Below are 22,938 nucleotides of genomic sequence, written 5' to 3'. Positions count from 1 at the left end.
GGAATAGCATGGACGTGTGTTTACAAGCTATGGGAAGCAAGAAGGAGCATTTCTTGTATCTTATACTGCTCTACTATCGTAAGGAAAAACCGTCTCTCAATAATATCAGAAGATTTGTGTTGTATACGGGGCCGATGCAGTAACAGTTCGAATATGTAAAAAATGGTTTAGTCGATTTCGAGCTGGGAATTTCGTCTTAACACACATATATTGACCTGGATGGCCAACGGTTAGGGATGTAGAACGGCTTGATGACATGATAGTCAACGATCCAAGAAAAACAACGCAGGTGTTGGCATTGAAGCTCGGTGTCGTAGCCAAGAACTTGAAGAAGCTGGGATACGTAAATATTGGTTCCTCATGAACTGAGTGAAGCTAATTTGTTTCAGCGCGGGTCCATCTGTGACCCTGTATTGAGGTGCAATCAGACTGCTCCTTTTCTGGAATGGCTGGCAACTGCAGGTAAGTGGATCTTGTACAACAACGCTCGGAAGAGTAAATAGTGGCTGAAGACAGGGCGGCACCACTATCGGTTCCTAAACCAGGGCTTCATACGAGAAAGGTTCTGATATGTATCCGGTGGGATCGTATTACGAACATCTTCCAAATGAGACTATAAGTTCCGAGAAATACTGTTCGCATTTGGATCGTCTCAAGGCAGCTCTTGAAGAGAAACAACATGATTTGGAACACGATATCATCTTTCATCACGAAAATGCCTGACCTCATAACTCTACGGCGACCCGTCAAAAGCTGCCTCGTTGGTATCGGGATGTGTCACCCCATACTCCGTTTTCGCCAGAGATTGGCACTTCCCACTTTCATCTATTGTGGTCCCTCCACAATTTCCTGAATGACAAACGCTCACTTCCTTGGAGGACTGCAGGCTGAACCTCGAAGAGTCCATCAACCTGAAATCCCCCACATTTTGGAAGAATTACATTTATAAGCTTCTACAGAAATGGCAATATATTGTCGACAATAACAGTGTATACTGCAGGAAATAAATAGTTTGTTTACAAAACCGATCCATCCTATTAAATTCTATTGGGCATGACCCTGTGTGTGAACTGTGTAAGCAGACAGGCCGGCACCCACTCTGGGGAGGTGTGTTCCCAGGCGTTCTTTGTGGCTGCACTGTAACAAAATGTGGACTAACTAATGAGACAATCCAATATAATGTGTAAATTACTATTCGTGAAGGCTGACGGGCGTAGGCAAAGCACTAGAGGTCAGGATCTTGAAATTTAACAAGAACGGGGGAACACAGTGAACGAAAGACACTAAAGATGAAAGAACAATGGTGTAGTTGGAGCAAGTGATCACCCGAAAAAAAGAACGAAACTGACCGAACGAGACGGAGGCTGAAACGAAGCGAACCTGATAACGGCGACCGTCCATTCCTTAGAAGTCGTTCTTCAGTTCTTCTGTTCAGTCTAGTGAACCGTTCCTTCAGATCCGTTCTTTTACGGAGACTCAACTCTCATCTCTTATACCAAAAAGACTCATAAGTAATCAAGAACTACATCAGAATTTGGTGGAATTCTTATTCACAGTGCACAGTGCACTGTGGGAGTGGGGTGGTGTGGTCGGGAGTAGGTAGTGGGCAGGAGGATTTAAACGGTGTTCTGACGACCGCAGAAGATTAAAGATGTGGTCAGCTCGTCCAAGGATCCAGTGGACTGCACATGCGTACTTAACAGCAATACGTGAGTGCAGGCTATAAGCTCCCATCGTTGATGGAGAATAAACGGGTTAATTAATGATTATTGTGTTACAATCCTCTTGTTGTAGTTGACCGTGTATATCGCGACTTCGTTCATTGTTAAATGCAATGGTGTGGTACTAACTGGTGGAGACGCATTATGAACTGGTAAAATTTATTTCCTTTATCACACTGCACAAACATAAACACGCTATTATTCAAACTATGTGCCACTACTATTAAACATAGAGATAAATCCTTCGCTACGCAACCGCGTTTGGCTCACGCATTTTACACTTTCCACAGCCTCTCAATAACTGCTTCTGCTTGCGACTCTCAGCGCCACTGGGCATTGTCGCCCTCCAAAGAACAACCACTTATAGATACTACACACCAGTACCCTCACAAGGCGGCAGACACAACGCTGCGCTATGCAGCGCTGGCTGGACCAGGCGGTACTACTGGATGCGCGGCTATTGCTTAGGCCGGAAGGCCATTTAATTACTTTCGGCTTCAGATGTGGCTCGCATCCGGTGGTATAACGAGCATAGTAGCTCGCAATAGCACCTAGATATCAGCAGAACCCTCAACTGGACACCTTTGCCGACCACAGCTCAAGAGGACACGACATTGCGCGCAGTGTCCAAGTGGAGCGGGACGGTTAAAGACAGAAATGTAACATCTTAAAGTAAGAAGAGTCACAGCTCAGCGTTTTATTTATTATTTTATTTCAAGAACGTCGAAAATTTGCAGTTAAAGTTGCAATGTTTTAACCGTGTGTGTTGAGTTAGACAACTTGATGATGGGAGCATTCACTTTCGAAACGTGTTGTTAGTTTTGCTAAATGTGATTAAAGTGAACGCTGCCAATGATTTCTGATGAAACGTAACAACTACCTCTTATAAAAATGTATTACAATAATAAAAGAAATATTTGAAAAGAAAACGCAGTCATTCGTTTTATGAAATGACTTCACTGAATGTAAGAAATAAAATGAAGTAATATTTGACGTGCTCTTGAATGATCCTCGAAGTCATGTACAGCAGTGAGCTGTCAAGTGTTTCATTAATCTGTTTTATTTCTTACTGTTAGACAAATCATTTCATAGAAATTTTATCGAACTTTTACAATTCTTTTATTTTAAAACTTTGTTCAGAAAGCGTGAAATATAGTAGATTTCAATATCAGTCGGTATTCTATCATTATGACCATATAAATCAAGACAAGCCAGAGAAGTTTCAATTTATGCTGTGATTTGATATTTATTTTATTTTTAAACATGAAAGAAAGAATTCCACAGTTCATTCATCAGTGTAACTGTAAACATAAAATAACTATGGCTTGAAGAGAGAAACATTTTGACACTTCATTTGCACAGCTAACAATAATGGGCCGTGAAATATTACTACTTTTGCTCAAATAACAAATTAATTTGTTCTTAGTGATCTCTCTTACTTCCCAACAATTAAATATTTTTTTGAAAAACTAGGAACCGGGCTAGTCAGTTCGATAACCACATTTGTCCATTTCCCACTCTTCGTTTGACAATGAATATTCGGACCAAAATTTTCCCTTAAATCACTTATTCAGTTTTTCTTAATTGCCCTCATAACTTCGAACAATTAAACGATTCCTTGTTTATATATTTATTTATTTCTTCCAGAAAGAAACCTCAGGCTGGTTCTTGTCCATTTCTGATTCTTCATCTGGAAATGAAAATTCAGACAAAAATGTATCGTGTAATTGCTAGGGAGTCTTGTTTTCGATTCACTCGAAAGTTCGATCAAAAAGACACACTTTTGCCTCAGAGAAGGATAAATATAACAAGTGGTCGCTAAATACAAGTGGTATCGTGGCCTGGGGAGTACTATAACACTCCCCTGCTTCCCGGGATTTGCGAAATTACAAGTTGACAATGACCGTGAATTATGAATTTTGACCCGTGTCAGGATAAGGCATCCGAATCCGAAGTAAGTAATGATTATTCCGCGGGAAACAGGAGACGTTATAACTTTATCGTTATTGAATGAGTAATTTCATTCAATAACGATCGGTAAATGAAATAATGAAAATAATTTGGAAATAAATTTTGCCAGTGGAAATTTTGCCGAAAGAAATTATTAAGTTGTAAAAACAATTAAAAAAATCGGTCGCCAGCTCAACTGATGAGCAACAGTACTGTTATGTACGTGAATAACTGTGTCGAAAATAAAGTTTACCTGTTTGTAGCGTAGCAGGTGGAACGCGAACTTTACGTAAGTGCTGTGTCAGGCTCAGTAGTCATATAAAACAATGTCATAACAATCTAACTAGACTTATTTTGTTAATAATTTGTCAGCTAAGTGCAATGCAGACAACACAGATAATTAACTATCGAGATTTTGAATAATGGACTGTCATTCTGTCTTTAAAATTAGGTACTTTGCACAGTTTAAGCTACTGATAATGAAATATATTGCCAATAATTGATTAACTATATTTTGACTGATAATAATTCATTAATTGGGGGATTGTCAGGTGGAATAAGCTTTATAGTTACATGAAATATCCTTGAATTAACTTCAGCTGAATATGCATTGAAATAAATCTTAATAATCAAATTTATTACTTCAGTCTATTATTAAGTTACTACGGTTGGCGTAAGCTTATTAGGTGCAACAATTAACTACGATAACCAATCGTTCAAAACAGTCTGAAATTTACTCTTCACCGTCTACGCAAATAATTTGATAATTAACATATTTTCTCTTGATAACAGCGTGACACACTCGGTTCAGTAAGGTAAGGATCGGAAGGAACCTACTTGGTGTTATTGTCGGGTGGAATGTAACTGCAACACTTCGATTATAAAGTGCTTGTTATTAATTGTTCAACTTCAGAGAAAAGCACAGCCACTGGCAAGCCTTCTACAATTTAATCCTACGAAAATTACGTAGATCATACTTCCCTCGTTGTCGGTGGATCTACGGAAGTCCATGGCAGCGACACAATGTGGCAGCGGGCTTTTATTGTTGCGACTTGGGCCCACAGTGCGTTTCACATTTAAGTCCTCGTTTCTTCAGCACTATGCCCATTAATCCATAATAACTCGCCCGGCCATGCTTCCAGATATACCGACCATTGCGTTCCCGTCGTACTTAGATCCACACACTAGCCGTTAGATGTAACGCAGCTAGGACTAGCAGCACTCGACTGTACGTCTTACTCCGAGCACGGCGTCACTGCTACTAATGCCCGCTGGCGCGCTCCCGCGCACAGAGGGGCGACAAAACTATCTCTCTGACTTCAACGTTAACTAAATATGCCCTGACTTGCCATTGTTAAATACTACATAATTTAAACATAGTATTTACAATACATATTTACACTAGACAATACATCGCATACAAACAGTTTCATGTGTTAAGTAAGCGAAAAAACTCATAGCAAGGACTGCGTTGTAGCGTCACAGTACGACAAACTAATTCTGTTGTTTCAAACCACACACGTACATACGAGCTGTGTGACGCATTGCGTTGTACAGCTGGTAAATGCCATCGAGCCGATGAAAAATGAACGTCGTGGAAGGGTATACATGGTCACCAAGGAGAGATTCATAGTTCTCTTAATCCATTGTGCCTTGCAGAATGACACTGGACTCGCATTCGGGAGGACGACGGTTCAATCCCGCGTCCGGCCATCCTGATTTAGGTTTTCCGTGATTTCCCTACATCGCTCCAGGTAAATGCCGGGATGTTTCATTTGAAAAGGGCACGGCCGACTTCCTTCCCCATCCTTCCCTAATCCGATGAGACCGATGACCTCGCTGTTTGGTCTCTTCCCCCAAACAACCCAACTCCTTGCAGAATGAAGAGATCACCCAGGAAATACCATCCAACTCGGATCATTCCAACTATTGTCGCACGGTGTTTGTTTTCGCACAGTTCATGCCGTACATTCCAACGGCCATGTGTCCGATGAAGCATAAAACGTGATACATCTGAAGAGGCCCCCAGTCACCAGTCAGTGCATGCAAATTCCATCCTTCGTCATTGATGAAGAGCAGTTAGCATGGGCGCATGAGTCGGGCGCCTGCTGTGGAGGCACATAAGAATAAACACCTATATCTTTCCGTACGAGATCTGATTTCCGTTATTTTATCGTGGTGATTGTTTCTCCCTATGTAGGTCGGTGTCAACAAAATATTTTCGCATTCGGAGGAGAAAGTTGGTGATGGGAATTTCGTGAGAAGATCCCGTCGCAACGAAAAATGCATTTCTTATAATGATGTCCAGCCCAAATCCTGTATCATTTCTCTGACTCTCTCTCTCCCATATTTCGCGATAACACAAAACGTGCTGCCTTTCTTTGAACTTTTTCGATGTACTCCGTCAGTCCTATGTGGTAAGGATCCCACACTGCGCAGCAGTATTCCAAAAGAGGACGGACAAGCATAGTGTAGGCAGTCTCCTTAGTAGGTCTGTTACATTTTCTAAGTGTCCTGCCAATAAAACGCAGTCTTTGGTTAGCCTTCCCCACAACATTTTCTGTGTGTTCCTTCCAATTTATCTTGTTCGTAATTGTTATACCTAGGTATTTAGTTGAATTTACGGCTTTTAGATTAGACTGATTTATCGTGTAACCGATGTTTAACGACATCGTTTTAGCACTCATGTGGTCAACTGCCAATTTTCGCACCATTCATATATCTTTTCTAAATCGTTTTTCAGTTTGTTTTGATCTTCTGATGACTTTATTAGTCGATAAACGACAGCGTTATCTGCAAGAAACCGAAAACGGCTGCTCAGATTTTCAACCAAATCGTTTATATAGATAAGGAACAGCAAACGGCCTATAACACTACCTTGGGGAACGCCAGAAATCAGTTCTGTTCTGTTCTGCTTGATGACTTTCCGTCAGTTACTACGAACTGTGACCTCTCTAAAAGTAAATCGCAAATACAGTTACATAACTGAGACGATATTCCATAAACACACAATTTTACTACGAGCCGCTTGCGTGGTACAGTGTCAAAAGCCTTCCGGAAATCCAGGAATACGGAATAGATCTGAAATCCCTTGTCCATAGCACTCAACACTTCATGTGAATAAAGAGTTAGTTGTCTCACAGGAATGCTGTTTTCTAAACCCATGTTGACTGTGTGTGAATAGACCGTTTTCTTAGAGGTAATTCATAATGCTCGAACACAATATATGTTCGGCCGTCCGAGGTGGCCGAGTGGATTTAGGCGCTACAGTCTGGAACTGCGCGACCGCTACGGTCGCAGGTTCGAACCCTGCCTCGGGCATTGATGGGTGTGGTGTCCTTAGGTTATTTAGGTGTACGTAGTTCTAAGTCCCATAGTGTTCTAAGCCATTTGATCCATTTGAACAATATATGTTCCAAGATCCTGCTGCATATCGACGTTAACGATATGGGCCTGTAATTTAGTGGATTACTCCTACTACCGTTCTTGAATATTGGTGTGACCTGTGCGACTTTCCAGTCTTTGGGTACGGATCTTTCGTCGAGCGAACGGTTGAATATGATTGTTAAGTATGGAGCTAATGCATCAGCATACCAGAAGACTTGCTTTTATTAAGCGATTTAAGGGGGGTAGGACGTCAAACGGGCCGACTTGGAGCAGGAGAGGCACCACAGGACATTTTATTTTCTACTGTCTATACTTTTACAAATAAATTCATAAAACTTTGACAGCATGACCAGGAAGGATTCAGGATTCACACTCATAGCAGTGAAGGTGCAAAAACATAGCAAAATAATTTTTTTTAGATATGAAATTTTATCATTTTTTCCACTTACTGTTGGCTGTATTTGTTGCTATAGGTATACTTTCCTTCACAAGTAAGAGAGATTCTTTGATGAATTTTGCACAGCATACAAACCATACTTACAGGTGTATGAAACTCTAGAATTTTCCAAATCTATTAAAACTGTGGTAGAAATTGAGATAATTAACTACAAAATTTGATTTTTTCTTAACATAAAGTTTAAAACGTAACAGCTCATTGATTTTTTCATAAATTAAATAGATTCTAGAGTTTCAGACATCTGTAAGTGTGGTTTGTACGCTGTGCAAAATTCATCAGTCTGTCTCTCTTGCTTATGAAGAAAAGTGTACCTATAGCAACAAATGCAGCAAATAGTAAGTGGAAAAAATGATGAAATTTCACATGTAAAAAAATTATTTTGTTTTTTTGAACTTCCGCTTCTACGAGTGTGAATCCTTCCTGGTTATGGTGACAAGGTTTTATGAATTTACTCTTAAAAGTATAGACAGTGAAAATTAAAATGTCCTGTGGTGCCTCTCCTGCGCTAAGTTAGCCCGTTTGACGTCCTACGCCCCTTAAGTTGCGTCACTAGTCCGAGGATATTTACTTTTATGTTACTCATGTTGGCAGCTGTTCTCGATTCGAATTCTGGAATATTTACTTCGCTTTCTTTTGTGAAGCCATTTCGGAAGGCTGTGTTTAGTAACTCTGCTTTGGCAGCACTGTCTCCTATAGTATCTCCATTGCTATCACGCAGAGAAGGCATTGATTGTAAATCGCTCTACATCCGCATTACGACAATTACTGCATTGGTCTCTGCGTCTTCCCGACATGCTTTATATACCCTCCACTGTTAGTGCTGGCACCTGTCGCCTATGATTGGTTATTGCAAATTGACGTCGAACATAGGAGGTGCTCACATTAATGCGAGTGGACCATCTTTATATATATGGTTTAGATTCACAAATCAGCCAGGCAGATGGCGCTGCAGTCGGTATCTAGGTTATTTATCTATACTGCAACTAAACGGCTGGATCGACTTAAATGAATTTTTGAGTATGCATTCAAGTGGGGGCCTGGAAAATTTACATTCTTAAATCAGAACGGTATGTGGTGTTGCATTTTTGTGTGCAATATTGAGCGTATTCTATTCAGATATAAGTTACGTACAAAGGATTTCGTTTATTTTTCGACATTTTAGTTTGAGTGTATTATATTACGTGTGTTTCGTTATTTTGACATTTTAATTTTTTTTTTCGGTGTCTTTTGATACTTCAGGTGTCACATTTCAGTGAATATTAAGTGTATTGTATTCACATGTAAGTTACGTACATAAAACAATGCCATGTCTTCGTGGACGAGGAGGAAATATTGGTCGACAAACTCGGAATTCACAATTAGGATCCAAGATGCCGTTGAAGATTGACACAAATCCAGATGCAGTGTGCGACATCAACATTCCGGTATAGCTAAAGTTTTGCAAAAATGCAAAATTATTATCTGGGATGAATGCACTATGGCCCACAAGCATTCACTTGAAGCTCTTGAGATAGAATGATGAAAGATCTAAATAATAACACCAGGCTTTTCGGTGGTGCCTTACTGCTGCTGTCCGGTGATTTTTAGACAGACATTGCCGGTCATTCCACGCGCTACATTTGCGGATGAAATTTACGCATGTATAAAACAATCTTATCTATGGTGAAATGTCAATACATTACGTCTAAACACAAATATACGTGGTCAACAGCAAAACGATCCATTGGTACTACCATTCTCCGAGCAATTGCTCAACATTGGAAATGGAACAATACCATTGCATGGAGATACACAATGCATAAAATTGCCAGACAATTTCTGCAACACGGTAAATACGAAAGATGATTTGATTGAAAGCATATTTCCAGATTTACAGGCTAATTATATTAATCATGCGTGTCTTCGAAACGAGCTACTTCAGCCGCAAAAAATAAAGATGTTGACGCTATTAACTTCAAAATACAACAGTCATTGCCGTCAATGAGGTATTGTTCAAATCGATCGACACTGTTACCGATCCTGAAGAAGCAGTCAACTATCCTGTTGAATTTTTTAATTCGCTGGATTTACCAGGAATGCCACCACATAAGTTGCGATTAAAAATTGGCTAACCTATCATTTTGCTTCGGAATTTAAATGCACTTAAGCTATGCAATGGTACAAGATTTATCATTAGAAAATTATGGGAAATGTTCTTGAAGCTACAATTTTGAACGGCAAATTTGACGGTGAAGTTGTTCTCCCGCCACGAATCCCAATGATCCCTTCAGACTCAGCCATTCCATTCAGACGTCTGCAATTTCCAATTCGCTTGGCATTTGTCGTGACCATTTATAAGTCACAAGGTCAAACAATGTCGATTTGTGGGGTTGGATCTAGAAAATCCGGTCTGATGTTATTTCAAAATAAAGAATAATGAAATTATTATATTATTTGTCTTTCATTTCATACTTTGTTTAATGTCCTAATCGCTTGAAATATCATGCAGGACAACTTCTGTTGGGTACGCGAGTGTATTTATAATTTTAAGTTGAATTTAAGAATGCTATAGACCCTTAAAACCCCGATATTTTTCCGGTGAAATTAGTTGCCCGAATGAGCGCTGAAGGTTATCGGGAAATCTAAAAAGATCGGTAGTTACGGTATGTCTGGAAACCACCAAGCCGGCTTTGCATAAATGCGCATTGCTGAGATGACTACACAACAACCGAACCTCAGTGAGTAACCACACCTGGACGGGGAGACGCTTCCTTTGCGGCGCACCGCGGCGGGCGAATACTCGCTAAGCTTCCGCTTTGCCACGGGCGACAGCAGCAGCGGAAGCGGCAGTGTTGGTGGGGGGGGGGGGGGGGGGGGGGGCGGGAGGCGCCTCCAGCCACGGCTCAGCCCAGCTGACGGGCCATCCGGCGGCGTCCTCAACCTCCCCTCCTCCTCCCTCCCACACCGCCCCCGCTACAACTTCCTGCTGTCCGCCGCCGCCCACGCGCCACGGCCATCGCCTCGCTCGTGCACACACGCGCCTGCACTTCCTTCCGCAACCTGCCTCACCTCTGGAACACCCGCTGCGATCACTTCAGAGCGCTAAATCATTCGTGACGTATGTACCCATTTCTGTTAAATGTGGCTGTCTTCTGTTATTTTGTCTAAAACTGACATGGTGAGATCGTGGCTGTGTACAATTAATTTAGGTTAATGCTTACAAAGAAGACAGCAATCGGCCACTATTAATACTGCTATTTATTTAGGTAAATAGCGCCGTTACTGGTTTCGAACTGGCAAGTTCATCATCAGACGGCTGTTCACATGATTTTCAAGGTACGCTTTACATTATTGTCTGTTTCCGATTTTTATTCTTCCACTGTGGCGAAGTATTTTCGGTGTGTTGTTGCCCTACGGTAGAAAACAGTGTTAGAACCGCCCTATGCGAAAATAACTAACCTTCAAACGATGAAATACAGAGTAAATAAATATGTGAGGTTAAGCGGTTATGGTACTTACGTCGAAAATTCAGTGCGATTTTGTTGCGAAGTTGCAGGATTGTATTTTCGGAAAATTCCAAAATATATCCAGCACTTGCGTAATTTGTGCATCACCATATTGTGCAAAGCAACACACACACACACACACACACACACACACACACACACACACATCAAAAAGAATTTGCCACATGTGAAGTTGTCACAAAGATTGTAGATTAACAAATACAGCAGTGTCAGAGACGTTCTCTCTGAGACAATATACAGATTGCTTTGATTTCACAGTATGACTCTTTTTAAAGAATAACATAACGCAATGAAATTAAACACACAAAGATAAACCTTACATTTTGAGCATATAATATTACAGATGAAGTTGACAGATGTAGTAACCACCATGTGTGAATGCTACTTACATGGTATTATGTAAATACTGACTGTACTATGTAATATAAATACTTGTAATGCAACCTTGATTCCCTGGAGGAGGAAAAAAATAGCAGTTTGCTGCTACTATACTTGATCTAAAATTTCGGTGTACCATAGATGTCAATATAATAGTTACTGTCATATTATTCATTTTATGTCCCCTCTATGTTGCTCCATGTATATTGCGCAGTATTGAACTTCTGATGATGAACTTGGCAGTTCGGAACCGGTAACGGCGCCATTTACCTAAATAAATAGCAGTATTAATAGTGGCTGGTTGCTGTCCTCTTCTTTTTAAGAATTAACCTACATTAATTGACTGTCTTCTGCATCTACATCTGCCCTCGTACATGTCGCAACGTACTCACATGTCGTGCGTGCCGGCCGCGGTGGTCTAGCGGTTCTAGGCGCGCCGTCCGGAACCGCGCGACTGCTACGGTCGCAGGTTCGAATCCTGCCTCGGGCATGGATGTGTGTGATGTCCTTAGGTTAGTTAGGTTTAAGTAGTTCTAAGTTCTAGGGGACTGATGACCACATATGTTAAGTCCCATAGTGCTCAGAGCCATTTGAACCATTTTTGAACTAACAACTGTATACAACAGACGTGCATTGAATTGGTCAGTTTCGATCAGGCAGCATTAAGTAGTGGACCTGCAGCCGTAGTGTATCAACAGTGCTGTGTCACGAATCACAATGGAGCATCATCACTAAAGCATGTGTGCTCTACATTCTTTGGAAACTGTGTGCGAAGCTTGTACAGCACGCACGCACAAAAACAACTGCACGTGTACGCCTACCACGAATTGACTGAAACACAAAACGATGACCACGGGTGACGATACTTGGTGTCATCAATACGAACCTGCCACAAAACGACAAAGTCAAGAAATTCACATGAAGGGTCGACGCTTTGATGACATAACAGACATTTAAGCCAATGCGAAACATGAGTTGAATAACATCCCAAAGATCGAGTTTTCTGACAGTTTCACATGTATGAACATTATATGAATGTTCGGTGCGTTGTACCGAAGTGGAGGGAGACTATCTAGAACGCCGGAAGAATTAAAACTGTCATAACTTTCATCTATTTTTTTAGTAATCCACCCGAAACTTTTTTGATTGACGGGGTCACAGGGTACTCTGCCTGCCAAAATAAAAAGTAAAGCACACAGAACGGGAGGAGGAACGAAGTGGAACATCCCGGGCTGAGCGGGCATGTGATGCTATCGTAGTGATTAAATAAATGGAGTTAAATTTACAAAGTACTTGGCAATATGAGCCCTCTGCCCTGACTGCGTGCGCTGATAAGGTTGTCATAAACGTCGCTGAATTGTCTACTCAGGCAGGCGAACCACAGTACTTGTAACTGCTCCTTGATATTCTGGATACTGTAGCTGGGACGGAGCTGAAATCCGAGTTGGTCTTGCACATGCTGTCCCTGTGACAAATCTAGGCACCTTGCTGTCCATGCCAGTACCCCAACAACACGCAGGCAGTTCATAGGCACAAGTGTCATGATGTGGGCGACCACAGTAATGCTGAGCGTTGGCACCACGATACTGTTGGAAGAGAGCTCACGCGCGAGGACAGAGGATTTCATTGATGACATACCGCTGAGTTGTCGGTGTCCCTTTGATCACTTACAGCCGTGACTTGAAGTCGTATCCAATGTATCCCCAAACAATGACACCAGGAGTAACAACACTGTGCCTCACCAAAACATTAGAAGAATGAAACTCCTCCCCAGATCGCAGGGTGTACCCTGACGATGGTCTCAAGGTTAGTGCAGAACTGCAGTTCATAGCTGAACACAGTCGACGCCATTCATCAACAGTCCTAGCTTCGAAGTCGTGGCAACACTCCGAAACTCAGCCGTGTTTGTTGTGGTGCTAATGGCAGCCTAGGCATGCTACCGTACTTGTCTGTTGCAGGTGCTGTTAGTCTCTGACCAGTGGTGTCGAATGGCGCCCAGTGTTGCAGGGAGTGCATAACTTATTCTCGAGCGGCAGGAGCGGGCGTGAAAGGGTTACGAGGTGCTTGATGCACAGGACGGCGAACCTCCGTTGTGATGGTTATACGTGGTCGATCGGAAATTTGTCGACAAGTATCAAATGGTTCAAATGGCTCTGAGCACTATGGGACTTAACATCTGAGGTCATCAGTCCCCTAGAACTTAGAACTTCTGAAAACCGAACTAATCTAAGGACATCACACACATCCATGCCCGAGGCAGGATTCGAACCTGCCACCGTAGTGGTCGCGCGGTTCCAGACTGTAGCGCCTAGAACCGCTCGGCCACTCCGGCCGGCTGTCGACAAGTATCCCTGATCTTATGTTCCCGTGCGGTCCAACAGCGGGCGATTGTTGCATCGGAATGGCCTTCAAATTTGGACGTTACACGATTCGATTAGCTGGCCAAATGGGGAGCCACAATGAGTCCGATGTTAATAACGGGGACTCAAGCGAATAAGCGGCATCTACAATTTGCTCACAGTGAACTCTAAACGTCTGACGCTGATCACGCCCTTTATATACGGTACCAGGCCTGTAACGAGACGAAGGACGTACAACACTAATGCACTTGTGTGGCCGTGCTACCTGTCGCAGAGAATTGCAACTCCAATCATTTATCTTCCCACCGATGGGGTGTACGTGTATAAAGTTACGTTGACTTCCCGCCATGTATTCTGTTCGCTTCACTTTTTTTTGTCAGCCAGTACGTCAGTTAGACAGCATTAAATCCTATCGGAAAAAGCAACGTAAGTTACAAGAGTTGAAGGGAAAAACTATGTTATCAAATTAACGTAGAAACAAGAGATCTGTTATTGTGGTATGGATCATCAATCTGTATTGATGAGAATATTATGGTTCTCATAAAAAATGGACATGTAATGCTGAGAGAGTATTAACTATTTATAGATACATTTTTTAAAACAGTCAATGAAATGAGCGAGTGAGATGACAGATGAACAGCATAGGTAGCTTGGTGACACGTGGCTTTTGATTTCATGTCGGGGCGATTTTAAACGTTGGCGGCTGTTTGGGACGAGAAAAGTGACCGAGGCCGTGAATTTCAACTCAACAGATAAGACAGACACTGTCTGTCCTAGGTTGTGTGCAAAAATTGAAGTCACCAGGAAATTGAACAGAGACTTTCTGTAGGACATTTGGTTCTAACCTGTGGATAATAACAGCCCAATGGGCAATATGACAATTTCTGATGGTACACAGCAAATCGTGTTCGATGAAGATCTAGTGACCGCTCTAGATTACTTTGTTGAAAATGATCTCTGTTATCAAAGTCGGTAGACTTTAATAAATCATTATCGTCTACAGGCATCTGATATCGAATGCTGGGTAATATTCCTCTAGATATTTCCATGCATTGCGATGTTCAGCACTGCGTACCAAAATTGCTTTTAATATGTCCGCCTACATTCCGTAAGTTTGTCTTCTCTGCCTTTCCTAACTCCTTAGAATCCAGAAGAGTACTGCCTTTGACCGCCTTCCACCAATCTTCCAGGCTAGTGTTCATCACACTTCCAATATTTTTACGTCACTATTATCGTTGTCTCCCGTTCTAGTCTCTTCGCTAATCCATTTACTTCCATTCCTTTCCCTCCCAGTAATCTGCAACACGCATCTCTCCATTGGTCAATAAGCCACCCACAGATTTCGAGTGCTCTTCTTGTTAAAAGATCACGTCTCGCTGTCATGAATGAAAGCTATTAATAAAACCCATTTGTTAACGTTTAGTTACATACAAATAAAAAGGTTCATTTTGGAAGTTTTTGTAGTTTACCAACAACATTCGAGGCCAGCTGTACTCTTCTGTTCGGGGCAGTTAGATGAAAACGAGACAGATGAGGAAATAGCAAGTAAGCTGTTTACTGCGTCAAATGTAATTACCATAATTGGTAATACGTTTATCCTACTGTGAGACAAAAGTCAATAGGCATTCATGGAAAAAAGTTTGGACTTGGCTGCGGAACTATGATCGTAGCCAGGCGCGCACCCTTTCATTCGGAGCAAATCTATGGTCACGAATTTCTTTCTTCCGGGCTCCAAAATTGTGGAAGTAGCATGGGTGGAGACTGGGACTGCATGAAGGATGTGCAAGGGCTTCCCAACGAAACTCATGAAATGAAATGTAATCGGAACTACCTTGGGAACATGCGGACCGACACACATCTTTCGAGTTCGCTACAAAAGTACCGCTGGGACGCCGTTACACATCCTCCATACAATCCCAGCCTCTCCCATGCGTTTTCCCTCTGTTTGGAGCCCTGAAGGAAGGGATTTGTGGCCGTCGATTTGCTTCGGACGAAGAGGTTCACGCCTTCGTGCGATCATAGTTCCGTAGCCAAAGCCAAACATTTTTCCGTGGAGGCATTGATTGTCTTATCTCACAGTAGGATAAATGTATTAACAGTTGTGGCGATTATTTTTCAAACAATAAACTTTTTTTTTTCTAACTGTCTGGTTTTCATTTGACTTTCCCATGTATATATTTCTTTCCCTGTTCATCCTGTGGTAGAAACTTTTTTCCGTCAGTAATAAATTCTAATGGTAACTGTTAGTTCGGATTTGGGAAAGTAACCAGGGTTCTAAGACCAGTTTCAGCAGATGAAGGAATGTTTTCAGGTAGTGAGGTTCGAGCCAAAGTTCAATTTCGTGTGCATTTCAAAGACGACAGGTTTTCATACAGCTGAACTATCATTGTTTTAGCGACCCGTCTATCATTACTAGCTGTTATTATTATTGGAAGAACCCTTAAGAAAACCAATTCCATTCGCGGTGCCTTACAGGTGTGAAAGTGTACTTTCAACTATGGTAGCAAAGAGAACAGTAGTACAGAACTGAACGGACTTTGTACAGGACTTCAGATGTACCATGGCGGACACCAGACCAAATAAAAATGGGGATTGTTAAAAATAAGCAAAAATTAACATACCCATTGACTCATTATTTATTGGTTTAGTGAAAAATGTAGAAAATGCGCGAGTTTCAGTTGTCTGAACATTAACAAAGGATTATAAATCCTCTACACAAGAAAGGAGATAGGTCGGATGTAAACAACTATAGGGGAATCTGATTGATATCAGTAGCTTAAAAAACTCTATCCCAGTGCCTTTTCGATAGAGCACAACAACAACTAGAACCAAAAATTGGAGAATATCAGGAAGGATTCAGACCAGACCGTTCATGTCCAGAGCAAATTATGAACTTAAAACTAATGTTAAGGCATCAGGGAATACGTGTCAAAGATGTTGTTTGCACATTTGTTGACTTTAAAAAAGCCTACGATTCAGTTGATCGTCAATCATTATTCCAAATATTAAAAGAACAGGGTTTAGATCTGAAAACACTTGCAATCATACAACAGACATTGATAGACACAAAATTTAAAGTCAAATTTATGGAAGAAATCTCAGAACCTTTTCTGATCAAAACAGGAGTAAGACAAGGAGATGGACTCTCTCCTCTACTGTTCAACTGCGTTCTCGAAAAGGTGCTACAAGAATGGCGCAAACTGAAAGCAGTCCTCAAAATTGACCAAGCAATTACTGTAGGCAGAGGAAAATTAACAGTAGATTGCTTAGCATTTGTAGACGATCTAGCTATCTGAACTCGCGATGTTTCAACAGCCAAAAAACAGATTGAACTCCTGAAAGAAACTGAGGAAAAAGTCTACCTGCAAGTATCTTTAGAAAAGACAGAATATATGACATGCAACAAACAAGCACCAAAATCCATGGAGACAAAATAAGGCAAAATTAAAGGAGTCCCACAGTTTAAATATATCGTTGAAACGATTCAGGAAAATGGAATAGAAACGAAGTTCAACGAAGTCAGATGTCAACAGATGGAAACTGCTTATGGACTCACTCAAAATATCTGCAATAAAAAATGTCTCCAAGCACAAAAAAGTACGACGTTACAATACTGTCATAAAACCAGAATGCATATATGGATCAGAGACACTAATTTTAAACAGGAAAACAGGCATAGAAAATATTCAGAAAAAGGAACCGGAGATCATAAGAAAAATTTTAGGCCCAAAACTTGTAGATGAACAGTATGGCTCAGAGGCAAACAGGAAGTCAAACAATGCTCTAATATTCTCAGTGACATTAGAAAACGCAGAGTAAGATTCTACGGACACATCAAAAGAATGAATCCAGATAGACTTACAAAGCAAATACTTGAATTCTATGAAAACAGGAGTAAATCTAAAACAGACCCAATGAACTGGATTGGCGAAATCAAAACAGATCTGAAACTAACAGGAATTACACCAGAGAATATTCAAAATAGGGAAATCTTCAGATCCAAAATTCACAAGTGGAAAGCTTACCAAGAGGAGAAACCAAAGAAGAAGACTGGAACAACGTGGTGTCAAGAAGGAAAAGCAGCCCACAGCGAAAGAATGAAAGAAGTATGGGCACAAAGAAAGCCAAATGCACGCCACTAAGTACTTTACGTTGTCCTGATTGGCTCATTCGTAAACATATATAAAGTATTATAATTAATTTCTCACTTCAAGAAGAAGAAGATTGTTAATTTAAGATATAATGTTTAAGTAGGCTCAAACTTTTTTAGGGTATTGGATATTTGATCTCGTTCAGGGATAAAGGCCCTAGAAAGTTTGGGCTGAGGCAGACGGTCCAATATTTTGGGTGAAACCAAGCGCCAAAGAAGGGCCACGGGAGACGGGTGGAGGGCCCGTCTTCGTGAAGGACGTGCCTCTACTTTTAGTCCAGGGTCGGCGCGCCACTGGCCCCACCACAGCCCACGTAGCAGTACACGGGCAAACTCTCCACGCTTGGCAAAGCGCTGGCGCATTTGTTCCTCCGATTTCTCCCTCGACCCTCGGATTTCTGTGAGTTTTCATCGTTATAGCATGTGCACTGAAATGCATGACGAGTATATACAGTTCTAACCAGAATTTCTGCATTCATTGTTCTTTGCATGACCAGCACATCTTACAGCTCTGGAATGAATCCACTGTCACAATATTGCTGATAGGACCGGACCGATGCCCTCTGATCCAGAGCATTCCTATTTCGATCAGTGTAAACGGTTACTGTTTTTTGTGAAAGCGGTGGTTGAGTAACATTAATCTGGCAACCGCACTTTAATCAGTAACTTGATATGAGCATGTAGGCACAGTCGGTCTAAGTAATCATTGAGCTATGGACAAGTAATAAAATTCAGGGGGAGACCTACAGACGGTTGCTACCACAAACCCTGTGGCTGGTATGCTGCGGCTCTCTATTCGTGTCACTCGTCAGCTATCGTGTTTACTTCAGCATACGTTCTGCTTCGTACATCACTGACGACTTGACTTACGTACTAACATCCACTACTGCACCTGAGATTCCACTGGTCTTTCAACTACATTAAAAATTTATTACACAAAGTTTCGACCACATTAAAACATTTCATAGTCACAGGTTTCAATCAGAATGTGACCTTCCCCAGGCTCTTTATACCATGATGGTAGGCAGGGGCGATGAACAGAGCAGGTGTTGTGACTCGATGAAATCAACTGTGTTCATCATAACACCTGCTACGTTCACCGTCGTGGTATAAAGGGACTGGGGATGGTCACATTCCGACCGATACCTGTAACCATTGAAACCAATATTTTATTACGGTCGAGACTGTAAACCCTTTTAAAGTTCCTTTAGCTAGACCGTTGTTTCTGCTCTTTAAACTACAGTTTTCAGCAGTGACTCATGTCGTCATAGGTGCCCAACAATTCTGTCTCTACGATTCATTAGTTCATTAGTTCTTTGTTGGGCCTTTCTTCTCTTTGTCATTTACGGGTTATCTTCACTCTTCACTCGATCAACCCATTCGATCTTAGTCTCCTCTAACACCACACTTTAGGGGCCTTTCATCATGACTTTTGTAAGGTTCTCATATGTGTTCTACTATTGTAAGTAATTCATCTTTACTGTATTGGTGCAAAGACGAATGAGCGCACTGCATGATGGTGAATAACATCTTTGATTCTGTGGTTGACTCGCTGGTCAGTCTGTTGTGCAGCGCTGGACGTTCTTAGATGCAGCATAGTAGCGAGCAGTTGAGTTCTTTCGAGAAATAGATCAGTATTTGTGAATATGGGAGAAACTATATGGAATATTTTACTACGGAGACGAAAAATGACGTTTAATATTTTCCTGTTCTCTGCATTGGTGAAGATTTTGGAGGAACTGTAAAGGCATGTTTGCTATTTTTATAATGAGAATTTTGTAATTGTTAACGTATTCTTGTGTTTTGCTGTATTTTTCTCAATAATCAGTGTCTGATATCTCAGAAACGATTTTCTGTAAATTAAAACGCAGCTTCATGATTTACAGCAAAGTTCTGAATTTTTATTGTGTATTACATTGCATCTTATGCCACATGAATCAACATACTGTTAATGACAATAAGAACTGGGAGTAGGTTAATTATCGTTAGCTGCTGCTTCTGCTGATTTGTATTTGCTTTTGAGAACATCAGCACTCCAGACACTGAAACAGCATGCAGCGCAAGAGGTAAATCACTTTTACTTTAGGGTAGATCTCAATTTGCATTCTTGCGCAAACATTCTGTAGTTAGGACTGCCAGGTGTCATGCTTTCTTGTATATTTATTTTCAGTGAACAGTGTTGATAATTTCAAAGAGTTACTTCCTTCCGCATAGAGCAGTAATATGTATTTGTGGATATTCTTAGTTTAACATTGCACTTCATACTACGCATCGTTCAAAATGTGCTTCTGTACTGAATTTTATTTACATAGTTTTCATTGAGCACGAAATTAGTTTCCTTTGGCATTTAATTGGATCCTTTATTTCAAATTTCGCATTTTATGAAGTTTAAAGTTTTATTTCTCGGCACTGTTCACATTTGCAACACAGGTCCAACCAACAGTCTGTTTTTATCAGCAACTGAACACGTTATCTGAAGTAGAGGGCGATAATTAGTGATATATATGGAAAAAAACCATGAACCATGGACCTTGCCGTTGGTGGGGAGGCTTGCGTGCCTCAACGATACAGATAGCCGTACCGTAGGTGCAACCACAACGGAGGGGTATCTATTGAGAGACCAGACAAACGTGTGGTTCCTGAAGAGGGGCAGCAGCCTTTTCAGTAGTTGCAGGGGCAACAGTCTGGATGATTGACTGATCTGGCCTTGTAACACTAACCAAAATGGCCTTGCTGTTCTGGTACTGCGAACGGCTGAAAGCAAGGGGGAAACTACAGCCGTCATTTTTCCTGAGGGCATGCAGCTTTACTGTATGTTTAAATGATGGCGTCCTCTTGGGTAACATATTCCTGAGGTAAAATAGTCCCCCATTCGGATCTCCGGGAGGGGACTACTCAAGAGGACGTTATCAGGAGAAAGAAAACTGGCGTTCTACGGATAGGAGCGTGGAATGTCAGATCCCTTAATCGGGGAGGTAGGTAAGAAAATTTAAAAAGGGAAATGGATAGGTTAAAGTTAGATATAGTGGGAATTAGTGAAATTTGGTGGCAGGAGGAAGAAGACTTTTGGTCATGTGAATACAGGGTTATAAATACAAAATCAAATAGGGGTAATGAAGGAGTAGGTTTAATAATGAACAAAAAAATAGGAGTACGGGTAGGCTACTACAAACAGCATAGTGAACGCATTATTGTGGCCAAGATAGACACGAAGCCCACGCCTACTACAGTAGTACAAGTTTATATGCCAACTAGCTCTGCAGATGACGAAGAAATTGGTGAAATGTATGATGAGATAAAGGAAATTTTTTAGATAGTGAAGGGAGACGAAAATTTAATAGTCATGGGTGATTGGAATTCGTCAGTAGTAAAAGGGATAGAAGGAAACATAATAGGTGAATATGGATTGCGGCTAAGAAATGAAAGAGGAAGCCGCCTGGTAGAATTTTGCGCAGAGCGTAATTTAATCATAGCTAACACTTGGTTTAAGAATCACGAAAGAAGGTTGTATTAATGGAAGAACCCTGGAGATACTAAAAGGTATCAGATAGACTATATAATGGTAAGACAGAGATTTAGGAACCAGGTTTTAAATTGTAAGACATTTCTAGGGGCAGATGTGGACTCTGACCACAATCTATTGGTTATGAACTGTAGGTTAAAACTCAAACTGCACAAAGGTGGGAATTTGAGGAGATGGGACCTGGATAAACTGAAAGAACCAGAGTTTGTACAGTGTTTCAGGGAGAGCATAAGGGAACAATTGACAGTAATGGGGGAAAGAAATACAGTAGAAGAAGAATGGGTGGCTTTGAGAGATGAAATAGTGAAGGCAGCAGAGGATCAAATAGGTAAAAAGACGAGGGCTAGTAGATAGCCTTAGGTAACAGAAGAAATATTGAATTTAATTGATGAAAGGAGAAAATACAAAAATGCAGTAAATGAAGCAGGCAAAAAGGAATACAAACGTCTAAAAAATGAGATCGACAGGAAGTACAAAATGGCTAAGCAGGGATGGCTAGACGACAAATGTAACGATGTAGAGGCTTATCTCACTAGGGGTAAGATAGAGACTGCCTACAGGAAAACTAAAGAGACCTTTGGAGAAAAGAGAGCCACTTGTATGAATGTCAAGAGCTCAGGTGGAAACCCAGTTCTAAGCAAAGAAGGGAAAGCAGAAAGGTGGAAGGAGTGTGTAGAGGGTCTATACAAGGGCGATGTACTTGGGGTCAATATTATGGAAATGGAAGAGGATGTAGATGAAGATGAAATGGGAGATACGACACTGCGTGAAGAGTTTGACAGAGCACTGAAAGACCTGAGTCGAAACAAGGCCCCCGGAGTAGACAACGTTCCATTAGAACTACTAACGGCCTTGGGAGAGCCAGTTCTGACAAAACTCTACCATCTGGCGAGCAAGATGTATGAGACAGGCGAAATACCCTGAGAGTTCAAGAAGAATATAATAATTCCAATCCCATTGAAAGCAGGTGTTGACAGATGTGAAAATTACCGAACTATCAGTTTCATAAGCTGCAAAATACAAACGCGAATTCTTTACAGACGAATGGAAAAACTAGTAGAAGCGGACCTCGGGGAAGATCAGTTTGATTCCGTAGAAATGTTGGAACACGTGAGGCAATACTGACCCTACGACTTACCTTAGAAAATAGATTAAGGAAAGGCAAACCTACGTTTATAACATTTGTAGACTTAGAGAAAGCTTTTGACAATGTTGCCTGGAATACTATCTTTAAAATTCTGGAGGTGGCAGGGTTAAAATACAGGGAGCGAAAGGCTATTTACAATTTGTACAGAAAGCAGATGGCAGTTATAAGAGTCCAGGGACATGAATGGGAAGCAATGGTTGTGAAGGGAGCGAGACAGGATTGTAGCCTCTCCCCGATGTTATTCAATCTGTATATTGAGCAAGCAATAAAGGAAACAAAAGAAAAATTCGGAGTAGGTATTAAAATCCATGGGGAAAAAATAAAAACTTTGAGGTTTGCCGATGTCATTGTAATTCTGT

General features: G+C 41.2%; 1 long non-coding RNA gene across 1 annotated transcript in view; it reads left to right on the top strand.

Moving 5' to 3' along the window:
- Positions 1 to 22,938, top strand: part of LOC124619831 — a 1,502,867-nt gene that overhangs the window by 274,575 nt on the left and 1,205,354 nt on the right. The window lies entirely within an intron of this gene.

The sequence above is a fragment of the Schistocerca americana genome, chromosome 6, assembly GCF_021461395.2.
Source record: "Schistocerca americana isolate TAMUIC-IGC-003095 chromosome 6, iqSchAmer2.1, whole genome shotgun sequence".
Lineage (NCBI taxonomy): Eukaryota > Metazoa > Arthropoda > Insecta > Orthoptera > Acrididae > Schistocerca > Schistocerca americana.
Note: the sequence above shows the minus strand (reverse complement) of the source record. Positions and strands in the feature narration are given on the sequence as shown.